The sequence below is a fragment of the Aquarana catesbeiana genome, linkage group LG04 (genome assembly GCF_042186555.1).
Source record: "Aquarana catesbeiana isolate 2022-GZ linkage group LG04, ASM4218655v1, whole genome shotgun sequence".
In the NCBI taxonomy this organism is placed as follows: Eukaryota; Metazoa; Chordata; class Amphibia; order Anura; family Ranidae; genus Aquarana; species Aquarana catesbeiana.
Window position 1 is genome coordinate 435,586,441 of NC_133327.1, and position 27,163 is coordinate 435,613,603.

At 43.5% G+C, this 27,163-nt stretch overlaps 1 protein-coding gene and 3 long non-coding RNA genes across 7 annotated transcripts in view; 2 read left to right on the forward strand and 2 right to left on the reverse strand.

Moving 5' to 3' along the window:
• Window positions 1-27,163, reverse strand: part of AIG1 (androgen induced 1) — a 537,675-nt gene that overhangs the window by 321,629 nt on the left and 188,883 nt on the right. The window lies entirely within an intron of this gene.
• LOC141141544 (uncharacterized) lies at window positions 4,000-4,971 on the reverse strand. The gene is made up of 3 exons (XR_012244125.1): window positions 4,588-4,971; window positions 4,340-4,484; window positions 4,000-4,205 (listed from the first exon to the last, which is right to left on the reverse strand). It is a non-coding gene; the product is annotated as an uncharacterized lncRNA (long non-coding RNA).
• On the forward strand, window positions 9,319-10,290 carry LOC141141545 (uncharacterized). The gene is made up of 3 exons (XR_012244126.1): window positions 9,319-9,702; window positions 9,806-9,950; window positions 10,085-10,290. It is a non-coding gene; the product is annotated as an uncharacterized lncRNA (long non-coding RNA).
• Window positions 15,209-16,180, forward strand: LOC141141546 (uncharacterized). Its single transcript, XR_012244127.1, has 3 exons — window positions 15,209-15,592; window positions 15,696-15,840; window positions 15,975-16,180. It is a non-coding gene; the product is annotated as an uncharacterized lncRNA (long non-coding RNA).

Sequence of the window (27,163 nt, forward strand, 5' to 3'; positions counted from 1 at the left end):
ATGAAGAGGTAGCCACCTTGAAATGTGTACTGCAAGTGACATCACGCGGGGGGCCAGACTTCAGAACCAGATATTCTACTAAGTTCTCTGTCTTGCTGAGCACAGCCTGTCGGAAAAGGCTTCAAGGATACATAAATGTATGACTCAGAGGGTTGGCCGTGTCATTGCCAGCATCCCTTGTAATTTTTAGAACTAGATGTGTACCTCAAAATGGGATTTTAAGGGCAATGCAGAAATTGGCAGTGTTGAATTATAGTTAAAAAGAAGTTTATTGATACAAAAACGAATAGGATATACATGAACATACACATTAATCTAGTTAAGAATAATTATAAAAACATCAGATATATGGAAACATATGATGCATCCTACTGCTAGTTACAAGTACCACCCCCGATAGGTGTGATGGCGTCCTGATAGCAGATTTCCAACGCGTTTCAACTTATTGTAAGGATAAAGTCTTCCTCAGGGAGGGACTGCATCACATTATTTGCATTTAACTGTGAAAAATCGCTTTCCCAGTGCTGGCAGGGGTCCTAACACGTGATTGTCAATGCTGCTCAAATATCCTCTACGGGATGGCCTGGTATATTGTGAAGAAACCAGTATTTGGCAGTCGTGATAATTAAACAACTTAAATTGATTGTGTCAGGTGTATTGTTCCAAGTGGCAGGGAGCTCTGGTCCTGGAGTACCTCTCTGTAACAAAGCCAGTTGTGGCATTCCACAACTGGCTTTGTTACAGAGAGGTACTCCAGGACCAGAGCTCCCTGCCACTTGGAACAATACACCTGACACAATCAATTTAAGTTGTTTAATTATCACGACTGCCAAATACTGGTTTCTTCACAATATACCAGGCCATCCCGTAGAGGATATTTGAGCAGCATTGACAATCACGTGTTAGGACCCCTGCCAGCACTGGGAAAGCGATTTTTCACAGTTAAATGCAAATAATGTGATGCAGTCCCTCCCTGAGGAAGACTTTGTCCTTACAATAAGTTGAAACGCGTTGGAAATCTGCTATCAGGACGCCATCACACCTATCAGGGGTGGTACTTGTAACTAGCAGTAGGATGCATCATATGTTTCCATATATCTGATGTTTTTATAATTATTCTTAACTAGATTAATGTGTATGTTCATGTATATCCTATTCGTTTTTGTATCAATAAACTTCTTTTTAACTATAATTCAACACTGCCAATTTCTGCATTGCCCTTAAAATCCCATTTTGAGGTACACATCTAGTTCTAGGCTTCAAGGATACTGCTTCCTTGTGTACATCCATATCCCTGGCCAGGGCTTATGGAAAGTTCATGATCATCTTCCCCAGCTTGGCATACTCCTGCTTGTGAGTAGGAAATTGTGCTTTAATAAAGGTCTTTTTAATTTAATATGCTACAATATGGTGGTTTGCACTGCGTCTCTCCCTCTTTTGCAGCACATGCCACGCCTTAGTGTTAGCTCAATATACATGTTCAGCTTTGGGCTACCTGCATGCTTTAATATCATAATATATATTTGATTTACAGTATATTTGATTTTTGATTTGTTAACATATGTTTTTTTTCCTAAATCTTTACTTCTAAGCTATAGTGCCTATATATGAGGTGTTTGGGACTGGGTTTGAACACTGTGTCCTGGGCACCCTTTTGGTACACAGGTTTGTTCTTGTTAGATACTGGAATGGTACCAGCTGATTGACGAAAAGCTAACGTGGTACCAATAATCCATAAAGGTCCAAGACATATTCCTCAAAACTATAGACCAATTAGCCTAACATCAGTAGTATATGCTAGTTAGTTAGTAGATGTAAATGATCAGTGTATGATAAGGAACAAAGAATTTGCTGATGAAAAGGGTATCGTAGTAAACAACATGGATTTATGAAAGATTATTCTTGCCAGACCAACCCTTTTAAGTAAGCTGTAATCTGAACAGAGGAATGACCATGGATGTGGTGTATCTGGATTTTGATACAGTTCCCAATAAACGCTAAGGCTCTGTTCACACATGTCCGGTGTGAATCTCCCCTCCGTTTTCACTGCGCATTTCCAAAGCAGCTGTTCAGCGGTTCAGCTGCAAATTCAGATACGGTTCAGATGTGAATTTTAGGAGCTGGCGGCCACTGGTGTCTTTAATAATAGCTGGTTGTTAAGGAGGTTTCTCAGGGGTCAGCTGAATGTAAAAAATAACATGTCGACAATAAAAAAATTGTGAAAAAAAAGGGACGGGTTCCCCCAATCTATACCAGCCACTTTCGTGTCTGGTATGGATTTTAAGAGGAACCTCATGCCAAAATGTATTAAAAAAATGGCATGGGGTCCACCCCCCAAATCCATACCAGACCCTTAGGCCCCCTTATGACGTCATTGGCCGGTGCATGTTGGGTCAGTGACATCACAAGGGAGCCACCAGGTGATGTCGCCAGGTAGCTCTGCCCCATAGCTATTTAAAAACTGTCAGGCGGAGGAGTAGGCAGATGGCGGAGGCCTTCAGCGCGAGTTTTTCTTCTTTTTCCGGATCGGCGGTGGCGACGGGCATCGCAATTGAAGATGGATCTACTTCGGGGGACTTTGTTATTTTAATAAAGGAATTGTCAAAAACTGTCTGTGTTATTTCTTTTTGACACTTTTTTTGGTGAATGAGTAAGGGGAAAATGAACCCCTACTCATTCACATGGGGGGGGGGCAGGATCTGGGTTCCCCTTGTTAAAGTAGGCTTACAGATTCCAATAAGACCCCTGACTACACATCCCCACAATCACCAGCCAGGATTGTGAGGAAGAGGCCCTTGTCCCCATCAACATGGGGACAAGGTGCTTTGGGGCTGGGGTGGCAGAGCTTCCCCAGCCCAAAATCACCCCCTATGTTGAGTGGTATAGTTCAGGAGAGGGCGCTTACTCATCCCCCTCCCCTTTCCTGGCCTGCCAGGCTGCATCCTCGGATAAGGGTCTAGTATGGATTTTGGGGGGGACCCCATGCTATTTCTTTGTACATTTTGTCGTGGGGTTTCCCCTTAAAATTTGTACCAGACCCAGAAGGTCTGCTGACATTGACAATAGTGTATGTACCTGGATAGAAAACTGGCTACAGAAGCACATCCAGGGTGGTGATAACGTATCTTCTGAATGAGCTGGAGTTGTAAATGGGGTACCCCAAGGCTCTTTATTGGGATCGATTCTGTTTAATTCACTGGAGAGTTTGATGGAGAGTTTGGTATAATTAGTTCAATGTCAGTGTTTGCTAATGATACAACGCTAAACAGGGTAATAACTTCACAGCAGGATACAGAAACTTTACAAGAAGACTTTGTTAAAATAAAGGGGTGGGAAACTACATGGCAAATGAGGATTAATTTTGAAAAATGTAAAGGAATACATTTGGGGGCCTAAAGTTACTTGCTAAACACAAGCACCCCCTATCGGAGTGCAATACCTCTAACGGGACTTTATGGCGGGGTCACCTCTGGTAAAGTAGAAAATAGTAGGAAATTTTTAAATTTTGTATAAAAGTATTAAAGTTTATTCATTAAACATTTCTTAAAAAACATTACCATGACCTAACCGTATATACAGTAAAAATGGATGCGTATAATGGGAAGATACAATTGTAAAGGAAAATTGACCAATTGCAATGATACAGGTAAATAACCAATAATCATAGAAACCCAACGTTTCGAGGTATGTAAAAAAGTTGACCTCTTCTTCAGGGGTAACGATAATTAGTCAGAGTGGGTGTTTCATCTAAAAAGTTAACAAAAAAGCAGAACAGAAATAAGTGAAAGAAATTCTCAGATATTCATAACAGGAGGCAGTAGAAAGCATTTTGGTTTGCATTACAAGGTTCAGTTCACATTTCAACAGTTGTTAACATCATTGGTAAATTCTAGGCATCTATAAGCAAGAAATTCATACTGACCCCTTGAAAATTATGTAAAACTTCCTAAGGACATTTCCAGCATCCAGTGCGACTTAAACAAATTGCCATCCGTCACGGCCACACAGAAATCGCAAGACCAAGGTTGAAGCAGATAGAGAAAAGACCAAGTAAACCGCAGGAGTGAAAGCCAGGGTGGGCTGAGGTTGCTTCACAAAGGATGTCCCCCAAAAGGCGGAACAGACACAGTCCTCCCCTTTTCCCCTATGAGGGCTGGAAAAACAGCCTGCTTGATGGAGTATGGAAGGTGGGGGGTAATAGCCCGCTGTAATAAAAATATACTTCAATGAGGATCTCAGAGAAGAAACTAGTATAAGTACAATATTCATCTCCAAAGTAGAGGTAATATTGGGGTAAGCAGATACAGACCACCCAGAATTGTACATATCAGACACATACCTAAAAAGATATAAAGGTGAGTGGAATCAGGTCACGGATTCCAGTATTGAGCCAAAAGGAGATATTTTGATAAACCTCAAATTAAAGTGGGCCGAGGTCCAGAGGGGTCTGCAGGTTCCCTGGTTAGGTATAGGCCCGCATAAGTCTGCAGATTGAAGGGCACAACAGGGAAATATTGTAAGTAAATCAATAATCAGACCTCTGCATGGTTAGCAAGAATCCCAGTCAAAAATAATCCTAAGGTTTACCTGCTTGTCTTAGCTTCCTCCAGGCACGTCTGTGTGGTATAGGAAACAGCTGATGAGTGCAGCGTCAGCAAGGTTTAAATCTGTGTGTGCTGGAGTGGGAGTTGGTGCCCAATCAGTAGCCTGATTGGCTGAGCCAGGGGTGGGGGGCGGTCTAGAGAAGGGAGGCCAGGACGTGTCTGTAAAGGACATCCCCCGGGCGGAGCGACGTACAGCGTCATCTCCACGATGCACTCCCTGGAGTGGAACCATCCACAACAGGGCGGAGATGGACCAATGCCGAGGCGCAGCGCTCGGCGGGGGGCGGAGCCAGCGCGACGTGGAGAGATCCCCCATACGTCTAAAGGTCCCGCAGCGCAAAGCTGGCGTGCCCGCTGTCATGGAAACCCATGCCACAGACTGCCAGAGAGAGGGGAGGCCGGGTGGGCTCAAAAGAGAGCGCATCTCAGTCTCCCCCGGGTGCGCTGAGTGAGCTGACACACAGCCCAAGCCTGGGAGAATTGAAGGGGAGAGTGAGGGTGATGGATTGTAAAGTAGGAAGGGGGAGGAGCAAACGACCGACAGTTAGAGAGTGCAGGCATGAAGGAAGGAATGAAGGGAGAGATGGAGATGACAGTAAGTGAAAAGAACAAAGGAAAGGGAAGGGGGAAAAAAGGAAGGAAACAAGTTGGGACTCAGAGGAAAAGAAGAGAACCGAAGAGAAAAGGGAAAGGAGAAGAAAGAATGAAAGTGCATGCTGTGAGGATTACCAACACTTGGTGAGTTTATCTGTGTAGTCGAGAGGGGCAGTCCCACTGAATTAGAAAAAGGTCCTAAAATCATAAAACAAGGTTATTGTGTCATACATTGAACAATATGTTACATCAAGGGCCAGACAGAAACAAGCATATTCAAATTAAAGATACAGTCCTAGTGGTTCATGTGTCCTGTTGGTTTTAAGGATTATCCCCAAGAACCTGGGGTATATTGATAGTCCCGTATAGATACCCGATTGCTATATTCTGAATGAGGGGTACCAAAGGTCCAAGTGGGACAAAGGGCTGCATCAGTTTGATTGAGGGGGTGATTTTATTATAAGGACTCCCATTCGGATCCTCCTGAGGAGAATCCCTCCAGGAAGGGTCTGAAGGAAGTAGTAGCATTAAGGCCAGGTGGCATGGTCGCATTTAAGCGAAAAATCCACCTTTGTTCGGCCTGCATTAATGTTTTATTGGTGTCACCCCCTCTTATGCCAGGATGTATTCTGTCTAGGATCAGGAAGGAAATCTTTGGAGTGATTCCTTCATGTAGATCTCTCACATGTCTACCCAAAGGGAGGCTTGGGTTACAAGCCTGCATGGATAAGATATGTCGATAGGCACGTTGCCAGAAGGGCTGAATAGTTTTGCCCACGTAAAAACAGAAGCAGTTACATAGAAGTAGGTACACTACATTAGCTGTTTGGCAATTCGCATAGTGTTTAGGGCGGTAGCGTTCCCCATTTGGGAGTGTTATGTTGCGCGTGGTGTTCATAAACCGGCAGTAGTTACACCCACCACAGGTGAATGTACCAGGATATTTGCATGGATCCTGGTGTCCAGAATCATGATATTCACTGGACACCAGGTAATCCTTGAGAGATCTCGCTCTTTTGAATGTGAAGACAGGGTGTTTACTCACATAGGGGCCTACAGTGGGGTCCATTGAGAGAAGATGCCAGTATTTGTTGGCAATTTTTTTAAAAATTTCATGTTGGTTACAATATTTTGTTATAATCGAGATTGGATTTTTTTTATTAGTGTTTTTAGAAGATGGGTTGTAAAGCAGTTCTTTCCTAGGTCTCATAATTGCCCGATTGTAGGCCTTTTTAAGGCAAGATTTGGAGTAGCCCCGAAGTAATAGTCTCTCTCTCAGGAGATCTGCCTCTCTTTTGAAAATTGTGTCGTCTGTGCAATTTCTCCGTGTCCTCAAATACTGACTGAAAGGGATGGATGCGATTAAGGGTGATGGATGAAAGCTGCTGGCATGTAATATAGTATTGCCCGCTGTTGGCTTCCTATATAAACTGCTGCTAATACGCCCCCTGTCGTCTTTGTAGATAATTACATCTAAGAAGGTTATGGAAGAGTTGTCAAAAGTCATTGTAAAGCTCAAGTTAAAATTGTTTTTGTTTAGGCATTCTAGGAAAGGTTTGAGTAGATCCTGTGGGCCATCCCAGACAAGAAGGACATCATCGATGAATCTGAGCCATAGGCTCACATTCATCATGAAGGGGGCCATATCATCGGATTGGTTGATCATGCGCTCCCACTCCCCCAGGTACAGGTTGGCATACGATGGGGCACAGGAAGTCCCCATCGCTACCCCCTGCACCTGGAGGAAGTGGGAGCCATTGAAAGTGAAGTGATTGTGCCGTAGGATATAGTCCAATGAGTCCAACAAAAAATCGCCCATTTTAGGATTGAATCTATTGTCTTGTAAGATAGCCTGTCTGATACAGCTTAGACCCTTAGTGTGGGGAATTGAGCTGTATAAGGCCTCCACGTCGATTGCCACCAAGGTCGACGTGGGGGGGATGGCCATTCCGTCCAAGATCTGGAGTAAGTGGGGGGTATCACGAAGATAGCTGGGAAGGTTGGTCACAAAAGGGCGGAGATGCCCATCGATGAAGGAACTGAGGTTTTCTGTTATTGAGCCATTCCCCGACACTATGGGTCTTCCTGTAGGTCTTTTAACACATTTATGCAGTTTCGGTAGGGCATAAAAAGTAGGGATCTTGGGTTGTTTAGTTCTAATAAATTCCCATTCTGATTTGCTAATCACCTGTTGTTCAAAGGCTAGATCTACTAGGGAATAAAATTCCTGTTTGAACTTGGTAATCTTATTGGCTGCGATCTTACAATACCATTTTTTGTTTTCAAGAATTTTCATGCACATCTCCACATATTGTGTATTATCCATGATTACAATGTTGCCCCCCTTGTCGGAGGGCTTTATTGTTATGTGTGGATGATCACGTAGTTTTTTGAGGGCAGCCCTTTCATCGTTAGATAGATTGTCGCTTTCCTTGGTATTGGTTCTAATCCTACAGATTTCCTTTCCTACCAATTTAACAAACGCTAGGACGTTGGAATTGGTATTCAAGGAGGGAAATTTATCGGATTTCTTCTTAAATTTTGGTATGGGGGGAGGTTCCGTCTGGTCGAAACGACCTAACAGGTGTTCTAGGTCGATCTGGTCGATCAAATCAGGAGATTCGTTCTCCTCCAGTAGACTGACCAAAGTGTCTAGGGCCTTCAATTCCTGTGACTCAAAGTTAGGTTGAGCCGGGATTGACTTAGAGTACATCTGTTTAAGGATCAATTTGCGTGCAAACAATTGGAGATCTTTTATGGCTTCAAATTTGTTGATGTTATGATTGGGACAAAAACTCAGTCCCCGTGAGAGGACTTGCAGTTCAACATAAGAAAGTTCATATGTGGATAAATTTACCACATTTAGGACATTTAAACCTTGGTCAGACATCTTTAAGGCCCTATCATCTCCATTCCCATGTCATAGTGGGCCGGTATTGTTACCGCCCGTTGCTCCACCGCGCTCATGTGTTGTGCTTGGCTGTGTTGCAGTGGTGCCTGTGGTCGTCAATTTAGGGAAGAGGGAGGTGATCTCTTGTTGGGAGGTTGAGGGTACTGTGTGTCTCGTTATTGAATTTTTTTGGGTTCCCGCAGTGCCCTGATGTTGGGAGGGGGTATCATGGGTTTCCGTAATGCGTCTTTTAGGATATTTCCCGTTGGACCCACTTCCATTTGAGCCGCGTTTAGATTTTTGTGATCTATAAGGTCTATTTTGTCCTCCCACAGAGTGTGAGGATATTGAGGAGGCATCTGATAAATCAGACTCGTTAAAGCGTGGTTTGGTTTTAAAGTTAGACTTGGGTCTTGTTTGATTAGTTTTCCAATTGTAAGCTTTGTGTTCGGAGAAAGCTGTGCGGTCTCGTAGGAATTTGTTTTCCTTTTTTATCAGTATATTTCTGTTAAACTGTTCTAGATGTGCGTTTAGGTCATTGTCAAGTTGGATGAAGGAGGTATGAGTTTTGAAAGGTGTCAGAAGAGCATAGAGGGATTCCAGCTCCTTGTCCGTTTGTTTAATAATCCCTCTATATTCCTCTATAAGGAGTACCATCATTTCCTGTGAGCAAGCTGATAATTTGCTTTCCCAGGCTTGTTTGAAGGACGGGTCCACATGTTCCATTGTGGGGAAGATCTGGATCCGCAGACCAAACGGATTAATATTGTTCCTTATGTACAGTTGAAAAAAATGTATGTGCCAATGATTTGTCGATTTTTTTTCCTTTTCTCTTCGGTTCTTTTCTTCCTCTTTTTTCTTTCCTCCTCTGCACACACCCTCCCTTTTCCCTTTTCTTTTCTCCTGCACCTTACACCAGCTTTTCTCCCTTCTTTTCCTCTGAGTCCCAACTTGTTTCCTTCCTTTTTTCCCCCTTCCCTTTCCTTTGTTCTTTTCACTTACTGTCATCTCCATCTCTCCCTTCATTCCTTCCTTCATGCCTGCACTCTCTAACTGTCGGTCGTTTGCTCCTCCCCCTTCCTACTTTACAATCCATCACCCTCACTCTCCCCTTCAATTCTCCCAGGCTTGGGCTGTGTGTCAGCTCACTCAGCGCACCCGGGGGAGACTGAGATGCGCTCTCTTTTGAGCCCACCCGGCCTCCCCTCTCTCTGGCAGTCTGTGGCATGGGTTTCCATGACAGCGGGCACGCCAGCTTTGCGCTGCGGGACCTTTAGACGTATGGGGGATCTCTCCACGTCGCGCTGGCTCCGCCCCCCGCCGAGCGCTGCGCCTCGGCATTGGTCCATCTCCGCCCTGTTGTGGATGGTTCCACTCCAGGGAGTGCATCGTGGAGATGACGCTGTACGTCGCTCCGCCCGGGGGATGTCCTTTACAGACACGTCCTGGCCTCCCTTCTCTAGACCGCCCCCCACCCCTGGCTCAGCCAATCAGGCTACTGATTGGGCACCAACTCCCACTCCAGCACACACAGATTTAAACCTTGCTGACGCTGCACTCATCAGCTGTTTCCTATACCACACAGACGTGCCTGGAGGAAGCTAAGACAAGCAGGTAAACCTTAGGATTATTTTTGACTGGGATTCTTGCTAACCATGCAGAGGTCTGATTATTGATTTACTTACAATATTTCCCTGTTGTGCCCTTCAATCTGCAGACTTATGCGGGCCTATACCTAACCAGGGAACCTGCAGACCCCTCTGGACCTCGGCCCACTTTAATTTGAGGTTTATCAAAATATCTCCTTTTGGCTCAATACTGGAATCCGTGACCTGATTCCACTCACCTTTATATCTTTTTAGGTATGTGTCTGATATGTACAATTCTGGGTGGTCTGTATCTGCTTACCCCAATATTACCTCTACTTTGGAGATGAATATTGTACTTATACTAGTTTCTTCTCTGAGATCCTCATTGAAGTATATTTTTATTACAGCGGGCTATTACCCCCCACCTTCCATACTCCATCAAGCAGGCTGTTTTTCCAGCCCTCATAGGGGAAAAGGGGAGGACTGTGTCTGTTCCGCCTTTTGGGGGACATCCTTTGTGAAGCAACCTCAGCCCACCCTGGCTTTCACTCCTGCGGTTTACTTGGTCTTTTCTCTATCTGCTTCAACCTTGGTCTTGCGATTTCTGTGTGGCCGTGACGGATGGCAATTTGTTTAAGTCGCACTGGATGCTGGAAATGTCCTTAGGAAGTTTTACATAATTTTCAAGGGGTCAGTATGAATTTCTTGCTTATAGATGCCTAGAATTTACCAATGATGTTAACAACTGTTGAAATGTGAACTGAACCTTGTAATGCAAACCAAAATGCTTTCTACTGCCTCCTGTTATGAATATCTGAGAATTTCTTTCACTTATTTCTGTTCTGCTTTTTTGTTAACTTTTTAGATGAAACACCCACTCTGACTAATTATCGTTACCCCTGAAGAAGAGGTCAACTTTTTTACATACCTCGAAACGTTGGGTTTCTATGATTATTGGTTATTTACCTGTATCATTGCAATTGGTCAATTTTCCTTTACAATTGTATCTTCCCATTATACGCATCCATTTTTACTGTATATACGGTTAGGTCATGGTAATGTTTTTTAAGAAATGTTTAATGAATAAACTTTAATACTTTTATACAAAATTTAAAAATTTCCTACTATTTTCTACTTTACCAGAGGTGACCCCGCCATAAAGTCCCGTTAGAGGTATTGCACTCCGATAGGGGGTGCTTGTGTTTGGCTAGAAATTGGGATGGGGGCCCACCTTTAGAAACTTACAGTGCCTACTGGGATGACACCTCCCTTTCTTTCTATATAATTAGGGTAGAAAATACCCATCTCCTCGCCTGGTAGTCTCCCTTAGACGCTGCTCCACTTCACTAACTACTTTATCCTTACCTGATAATTTTCACCATGACCAACTATGCTGGGAAAAATTGGGACAACACCATGTCTGGGCTATACAAAAATTTCTCTGAAAAGGAACAGAAAGAGTCGGAGCTATCTCAGATTTTCACAAATCTCAGAAGACTCCTGGAAAAAAAATCGACAAATCATTGGCACATACATTTTTTTCAACTGTACATAAGGAACAATATTAATCCGTTTGGTCTGCGGATCCAGATCTTCCCCACAATGGAACATGTGGACCCGTCCTTCAAACAAGCCTGGGAAAGCAAATTATCAGCTTGCTCACAGGAAATGATGGTACTCCTTATAGAGGAATATAGAGGGATTATTAAACAAACGGACAAGGAGCTGGAATCCCTCTATGCTCTTCTGACACCTTTCAAAACTCATACCTCCTTCATCCAACTTGACAATGACCTAAACGCACATCTAGAACAGTTTAACAGAAATATACTGATAAAAAAGGAAAACAAATTCCTACGAGACCGCACAGCTTTCTCCGAACACAAAGCTTACAATTGGAAAACTAATCAAACAAGACCCAAGTCTAACTTTAAAACCAAACCACGCTTTAACGAGTCTGATTTATCAGATGCCTCCTCAATATCCTCACACTCTGTGGGAGGACAAAATAGACCTTATAGATCACAAAAATCTAAACGCGGCTCAAATGGAAGTGGGTCCAACGGGAAATATCCTAAAAGACGCATTACGGAAACCCATGATACCCCCTCCCAACATCAGGGCACTGCGGGAACCCAAAAAAATTCAATAACGAGACACACAGTACCCTCAACCTCCCAACAAGAGATCACCTCCCTCTTCCCTAAATTGACGACCACAGGCACCACTGCAACACAGCCAAGCACAACACATGAGCGCGGTGGAGCAACGGGCGGTAACAATACCGGCCCACTATGACATGGGAATGGAGATGATAGGGCCTTAAAGATGTCTGACCAAGGTTTAAATGTCCTAAATGTGGTAAATTTATCCACATATGAACTTTCTTATGTTGAACTGCAAGTCCTCTCACGGGGACTGAGTTTTTGTCCCAATCATAACATCAACAAATTTGAAGCCATAAAAGATCTCCAATTGTTTGCACGCAAATTGATCCTTAAACAGATGTACTCTAAGTCAATCCCGGCTCAACCTAACTTTGAGTCACAGGAATTGAAGGCCCTAGACACTTTGGTCAGTCTACTGGAGGAGAACGAATCTCCTGATTTGATCGACCAGATCGACCTAGAACACCTGTTAGGTCGTTTCGACCAGACGGAACCTCCCCCCATACCAAAATTTAAGAAGAAATCCGATAAATTTCCCTCCTTGAATACCAATTCCAACGTCCTAGCGTTTGTTAAATTGGTAGGAAAGGAAATCTGTAGGATTAGAACCAATACCAAGGAAAGCGACAATCTATCTAACGATGAAAGGGCTGCCCTCAAAAAACTACGTGATCATCCACACATAACAATAAAGCCCTCCGACAAGGGGGGCAACATTGTAATCATGGATAATACACAATATGTGGAGATGTGCATGAAAATTCTTGAAAACAAAAAATGGTATTGTAAGATCGCAGCCAATAAGATTACCAAGTTCAAACAGGAATTTTATTCCCTAGTAGATCTAGCCTTTGAACAACAGGTGATTAGCAAATCAGAATGGGAATTTATTAGAACTAAACAACCCAAGATCCCTACTTTTTATGCCCTACCGAAACTGCATAAATGTGTTAAAAGACCTACAGGAAGACCCATAGTGTCGGGGAATGGCTCAATAACAGAAAACCTCAGTTCCTTCATCGATGGGCATCTCCGCCCTTTTGTGACCAACCTTCCCAGCTATCTTCGTGATACCCCCCACTTACTCCAGATCTTGGACGGAATGGCCATCCCCCCCACGTCGACCTTGGTGGCAATCGACGTGGAGGCCTTATACAGCTCAATTCCCCACACTAAGGGTCTAAGCTGTATCAGACAGGCTATCTTACAAGACAATAGATTCAATCCTAAAATGGGCGATTTTTTGTTGGACTCATTGGACTATATCCTACGGCACAATCACTTCACTTTCAATGGCTCCCACTTCCTCCAGGTGCAGGGGGTAGCGATGGGGACTTCCTGTGCCCCATCGTATGCCAACCTGTACCTGGGGGAGTGGGAGCGCATGATCAACCAATCCGATGATATGGCCCCCTTCATGATGAATGTGAGCCTATGGCTCAGATTCATCGATGATGTCCTTCTTGTCTGGGATGGCCCACAGGATCTACTCAAACCTTTCCTAGAATGCCTAAACAAAAACAATTTTAACTTGAGCTTTACAATGACTTTTGACAACTCTTCCATAACCTTCTTAGATGTAATTATCTACAAAGACGACAGGGGGCGTATTAGCAGCAGTTTATATAGGAAGCCAACAGCGGGCAATACTATATTACATGCCAGCAGCTTTCATCCATCACCCTTAATCGCATCCATCCCTTTCAGTCAGTATTTGAGGACACGGAGAAATTGCACAGACGACACAATTTTCAAAAGAGAGGCAGATCTCCTGAGAGAGAGACTATTACTTCGGGGCTACTCCAAATCTTGCCTTAAAAAGGCCTACAATCGGGCAATTATGAGACCTAGGAAAGAACTGCTTTACAACCCATCTTCTAAAAACACTAATAAAAAAAATCCAATCTCGATTATAACAAAATATTGTAACCAACATGAAATTTTTAAAAAAATTGCCAACAAATACTGGCATCTTCTCTCAATGGACCCCACTGTAGGCCCCTATGTGAGTAAACACCCTGTCTTCACATTCAAAAGAGCGAGATCTCTCAAGGATTACCTGGTGTCCAGTGAATATCATGATTCTGGACACCAGGATCCATGCAAATATCCTGGTACATTCACCTGTGGTGGGTGTAACTACTGCCGGTTTATGAACACCACGCGCAACATAACACTCCCAAATGGGGAACGCTACCGCCCTAAACACTATGCGAATTGCCAAACAGCTAATGTAGTGTACCTACTTCTATGTAACTGCTTCTGTTTTTACGTGGGCAAAACTATTCAGCCCTTCTGGCAACGTGCCTATCGACATATCTTATCCATGCAGGCTTGTAACCCAAGCCTCCCTTTGGGTAGACATGTGAGAGATCTACATGAAGGAATCACTCCAAAGATTTCCTTCCTGATCCTAGACAGAATACATCCTGGCATAAGAGGGGGTGACACCAATAAAACATTAATGCAGGCCGAACAAAGGTGGATTTTTCGCTTAAATGCGACCATGCCACCTGGCCTTAATGCTACTACTTCCTTCAGACCCTTCCTGGAGGGATTCTCCTCAGGAGGATCCGAATGGGAGTCCTTATAATAAAATCACCCCCTCAATCAAACTGATGCAGCCCTTTGTCCCACTTGGACCTTTGGTACCCCTCATTCAGAATATAGCAATCGGGTATCTATACGGGACTATCAATATACCCCAGGTTCTTGGGGATAGTCCTTAAAACCAACAGGACACATGAACCACTAGGACTGTATCTTTAATTTGAATATGCTTGTTTCTGTCTGGCCCTTGATGTAACATATTGTTCAATGTATGACACAATAACCTTGTTTTATGATTTTAGGACCTTTTTCTAATTCAGTGGGACTGCCCCTCTCGACTACACAGATAAACTCACCAAGTGTTGGTAATCCTCACAGCATGCACTTTCATTCTTTCTTCTCCTTTCCCTTTTCTCTTCGGTTCTTTTCTTCCTCTTTTTTCTTTCCTCCTCTGCACACACCCTCCCTTTTCCCTTTTCTTTTCTCCTGCACCTTACACCAGCTTTTCTCCCTTCTTTTCCTCTGAGTCCCAACTTGTTTCCTTCCTTTTTTCCCCCTTCCCTTTCCTTTGTTCTTTTCACTTACTGTCATCTCCATCTCTCCCTTCATTCCTTCCTTCATGCCTGCACTCTCTAACTGTCGGTCGTTTGCTCCTCCCCCTTCCTACTTTACAATCCATCACCCTCACTCTCCCCTTCAATTCTCCCAGGCTTGGGCTGTGTGTCAGCTCACTCAGCGCACCCGGGGGAGACTGAGATGCGCTCTCTTTTGAGCCCACCCGGCCTCCCCTCTCTCTGGCAGTCTGTGGCATGGGTTTCCATGACAGCGGGCACGCCAGCTTTGCGCTGCGGGACCTTTAGACGTATGGGGGATCTCTCCACGTCGCGCTGGCTCCGCCCCCCGCCGAGCGCTGCGCCTCGGCATTGGTCCATCTCCGCCCTGTTGTGGATGGTTCCACTCCAGGGAGTGCATCGTGGAGATGACGCTGTACGTCGCTCCGCCCGGGGGATGTCCTTTACAGACACGTCCTGGCCTCCCTTCTCTAGACCGCCCCCCACCCCTGGCTCAGCCAATCAGGCTACTGATTGGGCACCAACTCCCACTCCAGCACACACAGATTTAAACCTTGCTGACGCTGCACTCATCAGCTGTTTCCTATACCACACAGACGTGCCTGGAGGAAGCTAAGACAAGCAGGTAAACCTTAGGATTATTTTTGACTGGGATTCTTGCTAACCATGCAGAGGTCTGATTATTGATTTACTTACAATATTTCCCTGTTGTGCCCTTCAATCTGCAGACTTATGCGGGCCTATACCTAACCAGGGAACCTGCAGACCCCTCTGGACCTCGGCCCACTTTAATTTGAGGTTTATCAAAATATCTCCTTTTGGCTCAATACTGGAATCCGTGACCTGATTCCACTCACCTTTATATCTTTTTAGGTATGTGTCTGATATGTACAATTCTGGGTGGTCTGTATCTGCTTACCCCAATATTACCTCTACTTTGGAGATGAATATTGTACTTATACTAGTTTCTTCTCTGAGATCCTCATTGAAGTATATTTTTATTACAGCGGGCTATTACCCCCCACCTTCCATACTCCATCAAGCAGGCTGTTTTTCCAGCCCTCATAGGGGAAAAGGGGAGGACTGTGTCTGTTCCGCCTTTTGGGGGACATCCTTTGTGAAGCAACCTCAGCCCACCCTGGCTTTCACTCCTGCGGTTTACTTGGTCTTTTCTCTATCTGCTTCAACCTTGGTCTTGCGATTTCTGTGTGGCCGTGACGGATGGCAATTTGTTTAAGTCGCACTGGATGCTGGAAATGTCCTTAGGAAGTTTTACATAATTTTCAAGGGGTCAGTATGAATTTCTTGCTTATAGATGCCTAGAATTTACCAATGATGTTAACAACTGTTGAAATGTGAACTGAACCTTGTAATGCAAACCAAAATGCTTTCTACTGCCTCCTGTTATGAATATCTGAGAATTTCTTTCACTTATTTCTGTTCTGCTTTTTTGTTAACTTTTTAGATGAAACACCCACTCTGACTAATTATCGTTACCCCTGAAGAAGAGGTCAACTTTTTTACATACCTCGAAACGTTGGGTTTCTATGATTATTGGTTATTTACCTGTATCATTGCAATTGGTCAATTTTCCTTTACAATTGTATCTTCCCATTATACGCATCCATTTTTACTGTATATACGGTTAGGTCATGGTAATGTTTTTTAAGAAATGTTTAATGAATAAACTTTAATACTTTTATACAAAATTTAAAAAAAATTTCCTACTATTTTCTACTTTACCAGAGGTGACCCCGCCATAAAGTCCCGTTAGAGGTATTGCACTCCGATAGGGGGTGCTTGTGTTTGGCTAGAAATTGGGATGGGGGCCCACCTTTAGAAACTTACAGTGCCTACTGGGATGACACCTCCCTTTCTTTTTAAAGTTACTTGCTAGGGAGAGAACCTCTAAACAAATCGAGCATGGGAAAGGACTTAGCAGATCACAAGCACCAGTAATAGCATGCAATGCCAGCAGACTATTTAGCATGCATTAAAAAGAGTATTTAATGAAGCGATAAGACTATAATGTTACCACTTTACAAAACTCTGGTTCGATTACATCTAAAGTATGCTTTCCAGTTCTGGTCACCAGCCCTCAGGAATTATGTGTCCGAACTGGAGAGAGTACAGAGAAGGGCAACAAAGCTAATAAGGGCACTGGAGGACCACAGTTATGAGGAGCGACTACAATCATGAAACAATCATGAAACATATTCACCCTGGAGAAGAGACGCTTATGAGGAGACATAAACACAATATACAAATATCTAAATGGTGATTCTAGCATTGGGAGAAAGCTTTTCAGCCTCAGGTTGCTTAAGGGGACACACGACTACCTAATGAAATTGGCGGAAGCAATTTAATTGTAAAGTGCATAAGGGGTTCTTTACTGTTGGTGTGGTATGCATTATAACACTCCTTTCTACAGTTGGTGAGGAGTGTCAATATTTTCAAAAAACGTTTAGATGGGCATATTAGTGAACACAATATACAAGGATATGGGAAATGAAGATGGCATAAACATGTAAACACACATATATACACACACACTTAATGCCCCGTACACACGGTCGGACATTGATCGGACATTCAGACAACAAAATCCTAGGAATTTTTCCGACGGATGTTGGCTCAAACTTGTCTTGCATAAACACGGTCACACAAAGTTGTCGGAAAATCCGATCATTCTGAACGCGGTGCCGTAAAACACATACGTCTGGACTATAAACGGGGCAGTAGCCAATAGCTTTCATCTTTTTATTTATTCTGAGCATGCGTGGCACTTTGTGCATCAGATTTGTGTACACACGATTGGAAATTCCGACAACGGATTTTGTTGTCGGAAAATTTTATAGCCTGCTCTCAAACTTTGTGTGTCGGAAAATCCGATGAAAAATGTGTGATGGAGCCTACACACGGTCGGAATTTCCCACAACAAAGTCCTATCACACATTTTCCGTCGGAAAATCCAACCGTGTGTACGGGGCATAAGACAGTTTGAACTAAATGAACTAGTGTCTTTATTTAACCTTACCAGTGTAGCACTAACTCACGGTGGAGCTGCTGATTTATTATCGGGCCTGTTCTCTGATCTCTTCACCCCTCCTAACTTATTCAATTCCCTTGACACAGCTGTAGTGCAGTGGTGTAGTGACACTAATACCAACTTTAGCTCACAATATACACATATATATGTGACACTTATATATAGATACCTCTACCTGGGTGCTTGTAACTCCACCTGCAGGAGAAAAACAACATTGTACGCAAACTTCTGTAATAACCAAAATAACTTCTTTTACTTAAATGATATATGTATATAAAAGTTATTACAGTGGCTACACTATCACACCTACGTAGTGCGACAGTATAGTAAATAGTTATGACAGTCTTTGTACACATACACAGATATACTTAAATATATATATAGACCGAATCTTCCTGAAAAAAGTCCCCTTATTGATGTGTCTCCAGGTGGGACTAGTGTTCAAAGTGTGATCGTCTTAGCTTTGGACACCTTCCCACCTCCAGCACACTGTAGCAAGCGCAAAGACACAAAAATGTGAATATCCCACAACTAGGGATGAGCTTCGAGTTTGAGTCGAACTCATGTTCGACTCGAACATTGGCTGTTCGCAAGTTCGCTGAACAGCGAACAATTTGGGGTGTTTGCGGCAAATTCGAATGCCGCGGAACACCCTTTAAAAGTCTATGGGAGAAATCAAAAGTGCTAATTTTAAAGGCTTATATTCATGGTATTGTCATAAAAAGTGTTTGGGGACCTGGGTCCTGCCCCAGGGGGCATGGAGCAATGCAAAAAAAAGTTTTAAAAACGGCCGTTTTTTCGGGAGCATTGATTTTAATAATGCTTAAAGTGAAACAATAAAAGTGTAATATCCCTTTAAAGTTCGTACCTGGGGGGTGTCTATAGTATGCCTGTAAAGGGGCGCATGTTTCCCGTGTTTAGAACAGTCTGACAGGAAAATGACATGAAAATGGAAAAAAAGTAATTTAAAACTACTCGCGGCTATTAATGCATTGCCTCTCCGACAATACACATAGAAGTTCATTGATAAAAACGGCATGGGAATTCCCCACAGGGGAACCCCGAACCAAAATTTTTTAAAAAAATGACGTGGGGGTCCCCCTAAATTCCATACCAGGCCCTTCAGGTCTGGTATGGATATTAAGGGGAACCCCGGCCAAAATTAAAAAAAAAAAATGGTGTGGGGTCCCCCTCAAAATCTATACCAGACCCTTCAGGTCTGGTATGGATTTTAAGGGGAACACCGCGCCAAAATTTAAAAAAAAATTGGCGTGGGGTCCCCCCAAAAATCCATACCAGACCCTTATCCGAGCACACAACCTGGCAGGCCGCAGGAAAAGAGGGGGGATGAGAGAGCACCCCCCCTGAACTGTACCAGGTCACATGCCCTCAACATTGGGAGGGTGCTTTGGGGTAGCCCCCAAAACACCTTTTCCCCATGTTGATGAGGACAAGGGCCTCATCCCCACAACCCTGGCCGGTGGTTGTGGGGGTCTGCGGGCGGGGGGCTTATCGAAATCTGGAAGCCCCCTTTAACAAGGGGACCCCCAGATCCCGGCCCTCCCCCCTGTGTGAAATGGTAAGGGTTTTGTACCCCTACCATTTCACTAAAAAACTGTCAAAAATGTTAAAAATGACAAGAGACAGTTTTTGACAATTCCTTTATTTAAATGCTTCTTCTTTCTTCCTTCTTTTTTTTCTTCTATCTTCTATCTTCCTTCGGTTTCTTCCTCCATCTTCTTCTTCTTCTGGTTCTTCCTCCGGTGTTCTCATCCGACATCTCCTCCGCGGCATCGGCGTCTTCTTTCCTACTTCTCCTCCGTCACTGCGCATCCATGATGGCATGGAGGGAGGCTGCTGCTCTTCTCTTCATCTTCTTCTCCTTATCTTCTTCTCTTCATCTTCTTCTCGGGCCGCTCCGCATCCATGATGGCATGGAGGGAGGCTCCCGCTGTGTGACGCTTCTCCTCTTCTGACGGTTCTTAAATGACGGGGGCGGGGCCACCCGTGACCCCACCCCCCTCTGACGCACGGTGACTTGACGGGACTTCCCTGTAGCATTCCCCGTGACACCACAGGGAAGTCCCGTCAAGTCACCGTGCATCAGAGGGGGGCGGGGTCACCGGGTGGCCCCACCCCCCGTTATTTAAGAACCGTCAGAAGAGGAGAAGCGTCACACAGCGGGAGCCTCCCTCCACGCCATCATGAATGCGGAGCGGCCCGAAAAGAAGATGAAGAGAAGAAGATGAAGAGAAGAAGATGAAGAGAAGAGCGGGAGCCTCCCTCCATGCCATCATGGATGCGGAGCGGCCCGAGGAGAAGAAGGGAAGAAGACGCCAAAGCCGCGGAGGAGATGCCGGACGAGAGCACTGCAGAAAGAACCAGAAGAACCAGAAGAAGAAGATGGAGGAAGAAACCAAAGGAAGATAGAAGATAGAAGAAAGAAGAAAGAAGAAGCATTTAAATAAAGGAAAACTGTCTCGTCATTTTTAACATTTTTGACAGTTTTTTAGTGAAATGGTGGGGGTAAGTACCCCCTTACCATTTCACACAGGGGGGAGGGCCAGGATCTGGGGGTCCCCTTGTTAAAGGGGGCTTCCAGATTCTGATAAGCCCCCCGCCCGCAGACCCCCACAACCACCGGCCAGGGTTGTGGGGATGAGGCCCTTGTCCTCATCAACATGGTATCAACAAGTATTTTTAATTTTAGTGCGGGGTCCCCCTTAAAATCCATACCAGACCTGAAGGGTCTGGTATAGATTTTGAGGGGGACCCCACGCCATTTTTTAAAAAAAATTTTGGCCGGAGTTCCCCTTAATATCCATACCAGACCTGAAGGGCCTGGTATGGAAATTAGGGGGACCCCCACGTCATTTTTTTTTTTTTTATTTTGGTTCGGGGTTCCCCTGTGGGGAATTCCCATGCTGTTTTTATCAATGAACTTCTATGTGTATTGTTGGACCGGCAATGCATTAATAGCCGCGAGTAGTTTTAAATGACTTTTTTTTCTTTGAAACGTCATTTTGCTGTCAGACTGTTCTAAACACGGGAAACATGCGCCCCTTTACAGGCATAATATAGACACCCCCCAGATACGAAATTTAAAGGGATATTACACTTTTATTGTTTCACTTTAAGCATTATTAAAATCAATGCTCCCGAAAAAACGGCCGTTTTTAAAACTTTTTTTTGCATTGCTCCATGTCCCCTGGGGCAGGACCCAGGTCCCCAAACACTTCTTATGACAATACCATGAATATAAGCCTTTAAAATTAGCACTTTTGATTTCTCCCATAGACTTGGAAAGGGTGTTCCGCGGCATTCGAATTTGTTCGCTGTTCAGCGAACTTGCGAACAGCCGATGTTCGAGTCAAACATGAGTTCGACTCGAACTCGAAGCTCATCCCTAGTTGTGGGATATTCACATTTTTGTGTCTTTGCTCTTGCAGGACCCAGGTCCCCAAACACTTTATGACAATAACTTGCATATAAGCCTTTAAAATTAGCACTTTTGATTATTCATGTTCGTGTCCCATAAACTTTAACGGTGTTCGCGTGTTCGAACAAATTTTTTGCCTGTTCGCATGTTCTGGTGCGAACAGAACAGGGGGGTGTTCGGCTCATCCCTACCCACAACATATATACAAATGAGCTCCCCCTGCCTTAACCACTTCAGCCCCGGAAGGTTTTACCCCCTTCCTGACCAGAGCACTTTTTATAATTCGGCATTGCGTCGCTTTAACTGCTAATTGCGCGGTCATGCAATGCTGTACCCAAACGAAATTTGCGTCCTTTTCTTCCCACAAATAGAGCTTTCTTTTGATGGTATTTGATCACCTCTGCCGTTTTTATTTTTTGCGCTATAAACGGAAAAAGACCGAAAATTTTGAAAAAAAATGATATTTTCTACTTTTTGTTATAAAAAAAATCCAATAAACTCAATTTTAGTCATACATTTAGGCCAAAATGTATTCGGCCACATGTCTTTGGTAAAAAAAAATGTCAATAAGCGTATATTTATTGGTTTGCGCAAAAGTTATAGCGTCTACAAACTAGGGTACATTTTCTGGAATTTACACAGCTTTTATTTTATGACTGCCTATGTCATTTCATGAGGTGCTAAAATGGCAGGGCAGTACAAAACCCCCCCAAATGACCCCATTTTGGAAAGTAGACACCCCAAGGAAATTGCTGAGAGGCATGTTGAACCCATTGAATATTTATTTTTTTTGTCCCAAGTGATTGAATAATGACAAAAAAAAAAAAAAAAAAAAAAAATTACAAAAAGTTGTCACTAAATGATATATTGCTCACACAGGCCATGGGCATATGTGGAATTGCACCCCAAAATACATTTAGCTGCTTCTCCTGAGTACGGGGATACCACATGTGTGGGACTTTTTGGGAGCCTAGCCGCGTACGGGGCCCCAAAAACCAAGCACCGCCTTCAGGATTTCAAAGGGCATAAATTTTTGATTTCACTCCTCACTACCTATCACAGTTTTGAAGGCCATAAAATGCCAAGATGGCACAAACCCCCCCCAAATGACCCCATTTTGGAAAGTAGACACCCCAAGCTATTTGCTGAGAGGCATGTTGAGTCCATGGAATATTTTATTTTTTGACACAAGTTGCGGGAATGTGACAATTTTTTTTTTTTTTGCACAAAGTTGTCACTAAATGATATATTGCTCACACAGGCCATGGGCATATGTGGAATTGCACCCCAAAATACATTCTGCTGATTCTCCTGAGTATGGGGATACCACATGTGTGGGACTTTTTGGGAGCCTAGCCGCGTACAGGGCCCCGAAAACCCAGCACCGCCTTCAGGATTTCTAAGGGCGTAAAGTTGTGATTTCACTCCTCACTACCTATCACATTTTTGAAGGCCATAAAATGCCCAGATGGCACAAACCCCCCCCAAATGACCCCATTTTGGAAAGTAGACACCCCAAGCTATTTGCTGAGAGGCATGATGAGTCCATGGAATATTTTATATTTTGACACAAGTTGCGGGAAAGTGACAATTTTTTTTTTTTTTTTTTTTTTTTTTTGCACAAAGTTGTCACAAAATGATATATTGCTCAAACATGCCATGGGCATATGTGGAATTACACCCCAAAATACATTCTGCTGCTTCTCCTGAGTACGGGGATACCACATGTGTGGGACTTTTTGGGAGCCTATCCGCGTACGGAGCCCCGAAAACCAAGCACCGCCTTCAGGATTTCTAAGGGCATAAATTTTTGATTTCACTCCTCACTACCTATCACAGTTTTGAAGGCCATAAAATGCCAAGATGGCACAAAACCCCCCCAAATGACCCCATTTTGGAAAGTAGACACCCCAAGCTATTTGCTGAGAGGCATGTTGAGTCCATGGAATATTTTATTTTTTGACACAAGTTGCAGGAAAGCGACAATTTTTTTTTTTTTTGCACAAAGTTGTCACTAAATGATATATTGCTCACACAGGCCATGGGCATATGTGGAATTGCACCCCAAAATACATTCTGCTGATTCTCCTGAGTACGGGGATACCACATGTGTGGGACTTTTTGGGAGCCTAGCCGCGTACGGGGCCCCGAAAACCCAGCACCGCCTTCAGGATTTCTAAGGGCGTAAAGTTGTGATTTCACTCCTCACTACCTATCACATTTTTGAAGGCCATAAAATGCCCAGATGGCACAAAACCCCCCCAAATGACCCCATTTTGGAAAGTAGACACCCCAAGCTATTTGCTGAGAGGCATGTTGAGTCCATGGAATATTTTATATTTTGACACAAGTTGCGGGAAAGTGACAATTTTTTTTTTTTTTTTTTTTTTTTTTGCACAAAGTTGTCACAAAATGATATATTGCTCAAACATGCCATGGGCATATGTGGAATTACACCCCAAAATACATTCTGCTGCTTCTCCTGAGTACGGGGATACCACATGTGTGGGACTTTTTGGGAGCCTAGCCGCGTACGGAGCCCCGAAAACCAAGCACCGCCTTCAGGATTTCTAAGGGCATAAATTTTTGATTTCACTCCTCACTACCTATCACAGTTTTGAAGGCCATAAAATGCCAAGATGGCACAAAACCCCCCCAAATGACCCCATTTTGGAAAGTAGACACCCCAAGCTATTTGCTGAGAGGCATGGTGAGTATTTTGCAGCTCTCATTTGTTTTTGAAAATGAAGAAAGACAAGAAAAACATATTTTTTTTTTTCTTTTTTCAAATTTCAAAAGTTTGTGACAAAAAGTGAGGTCTGCAAAATACTCACTATACCTCTCAGCAAATAGCTTTGGGTGTCTATTTTCCAAAATGGGGTCATTTGGGGGGGGGTTGTGCCATCTGGGCATTCCATGGCCTCTGAAACTGTGATAGGCAGTGAAGAGTGAAATCAAAAATTTACGCCCTTAGAAAGCCTGAAGGCGGTGATTGGTTTTCGGGGTCCCGTACGCCGCTAGGCTCCCAAAAAGTCTCACACATGTGGTATCCCCATACTCAGGAGAAGCAACAGAATGCATTTTGGGGTGTAATTTCACATATTCCCATGGCATGTTTGAGCAATATATCATTTAGTGACAACTTTGTACAAAAAAAAAAAAAAAAAAAAAAAAATTGTCTTTTTCCCGCAACTTGTGTCACAATATAAAATATTCCATGGACTCGACATGCCTCTCAGCAAATAGCTTGGGGTGTCTACTTTCCAAAATGGGGTCATTTGGGGGGGGGTTTGAACTGTCCTGGCATTTTATGCACAACATTTAGAAGCTTATGTCACACATCACCCACTCTTCTAACCACTTGAAGACAAAGCCCTTTCTGACACTTTTTGTTTACATGAAAAAATTATTTTTTTTTGCAAGAAAATTACTTTGAACCCCCAAACATTATATATTTTTTTAAAGCAAATGCCCTACAGATTAAAATGGTGGGTGTTTCATTTTTTTTTTTCACACAGTATTTGCGCAGCGATTTTTCAAACGCATTTTTTGGGGAAAAAACACACTTTTTAAAATTTTAATGCACTAAAACACACTATATTGCCCAAATGTTTGATGAAATAAAAAAGATGATCTTAGGCCGAGTACATGGATACCAAACATGACATGCTTTAAAATTGCGCACAAACGTGCAGTGGCGACAAACTAAATACATTTTTAAAAGCCTTTAAAAGCCTTTACAGGTTACCACTTTAGATTTACAGAGGAGGTCTACTGCTAAAATTACTGCCCTCGATCTGACCTTCGCGGTGATACCTCACATGCATGGGGCAATTGCTGTTTAAATTTGACGCCAGACCGACGCTTGCGTTCGCCTTTGCGTGGGAGCAGGGGGGGACAGGGGTGCTTTTTTTTTTTTTTTTTTTTCTTTATTAATTTTTTAATTTTTTTTCTTATTTTTAAACTGTTCCTTTCATTTTTATTTTTTTTTTAATCATTTTTATTGTTATCTCAGGGAATGTAAATATCCCCTATGATAGCAATAGGTAGTGACAGGTACTCTTTTTTGAAAAAATTGGGGTCTATTAGACCCTAGATCTCTCCTCTGCCCTCAAAGCATCTGACCACACCAATATCGGTGTGATAAAATGCTTTCCCAATTTCCCAATGGCGCTGTTTACATCCGGCGAAATCTAAGTCATGAAATGCTCGTAGCTTCCGGTTTCTTAGGCCATAGAGATGATTGGAGCCATTCTGGTCTCTGATCAGCTCTATGGTCAGCTGGCCGAATCACCGGCTGCATTCTCAGGTTCCCTGTTGGGCCAGGAGAGCCAGAGAAAAACATGGAAGACGTGGGGGGGGGGGGGGATCCCTCCCACTGCTGGTAAAAGCAGTCTAGAGGCTAATTAGCCGCTAGGATTGCTTTTACATGAAAGCCGACCGCTGGCTGAAAAGAATGATACCAAGATGATACCTAAACCTGCAGGCATCATTCTGGTATAACCACTCAAAGTCCAGCAACATACCAGTACGTTGCTGGTCCTTGTATTGTAAACTTTTTTTTCATGCAGCCTGTGGGCTGAACGAAAAAAAGATATTGATCAGTGGGTATGCCCACCATTAGAATACCTCCCTTCATCCGCCCACTTCTAATGATGGGCATACATGCACCATTTATATATGCCGAAGCATGGGGGCATCCTCCCGCAAAAGCCAGGAGCAAATTGCTCCTCCACCCACTGCTGCCCCCACGCTTCGGCATATATGCTGAAGTATGTAACTGTGGTGGTGAAATCACCTCCGACAGCGCTGGAGTCACGGCTTTATATATCGTGGGAGCAAACGCTGTTGCTGTCAAGATAAATAAATCCGCGCTGCAACTGAATGGCGTACCTGCTAAGCAAATGATGGTTAACAAAAAAACAAAGTAACATTACAGTATAACAGTAATACTTACCATACCTGCAAAGCAAATACAAAAAAAACCATAGTAAAAAATAAAACATTTAACGCAACCTGTGCCTACCTAAAATATATATATGCCGAAGCATGGGGGCATCCTCCCACAAAAGGCAGGAGCAAATTGCTCCTCCACCCACTGCTGCCCCCACGCTTCGGCATATATGCTGAAGTATGTAACTGTGGTGGTGAAATCACCTCCGACAGCGCTGGAGTCACGGCTTTATATATCGTGGGAGCAAACGCTGTTGCTGTCAAGATAAATAAATCCGCGCTGCAACTGAATGGCGTACCTGCTAAGCAAATGATGGTTAACAAAAAAACAAAGTAACATTACAGTATAACAGTAATACTTACCATACCTGCAAAGCAAATACAAAAAAAACCATAGTAAAAAATAAAACATTTAACGCAACCTGTGCCTACCTAAAATATATATATGCCGAAGCATGGGGGCATCCTCCCGCAAAAGGCAGGAGCAAATTGCTCCTCCACCCACTGCTGCCCCCACGCTTCGGCATATATGCTGAAGTATGTAACTGTGGTGGTGAAATCACCTCCGACAGCGCTGGAGTCACGGCTTTATATATCGTGGGAGCAAACGCTGTTGCTGTCAAGATAAATAAATCCGCTCTGCAGCTGAATGGCGTACCTGAAAACAAAAAAGTGGTTAACAATAAAAAAACAAAGTATAAAAAACATTGCAGTATAGAATGCAGAACAATAGAGAGAGAATAGAGAGAGAGAAC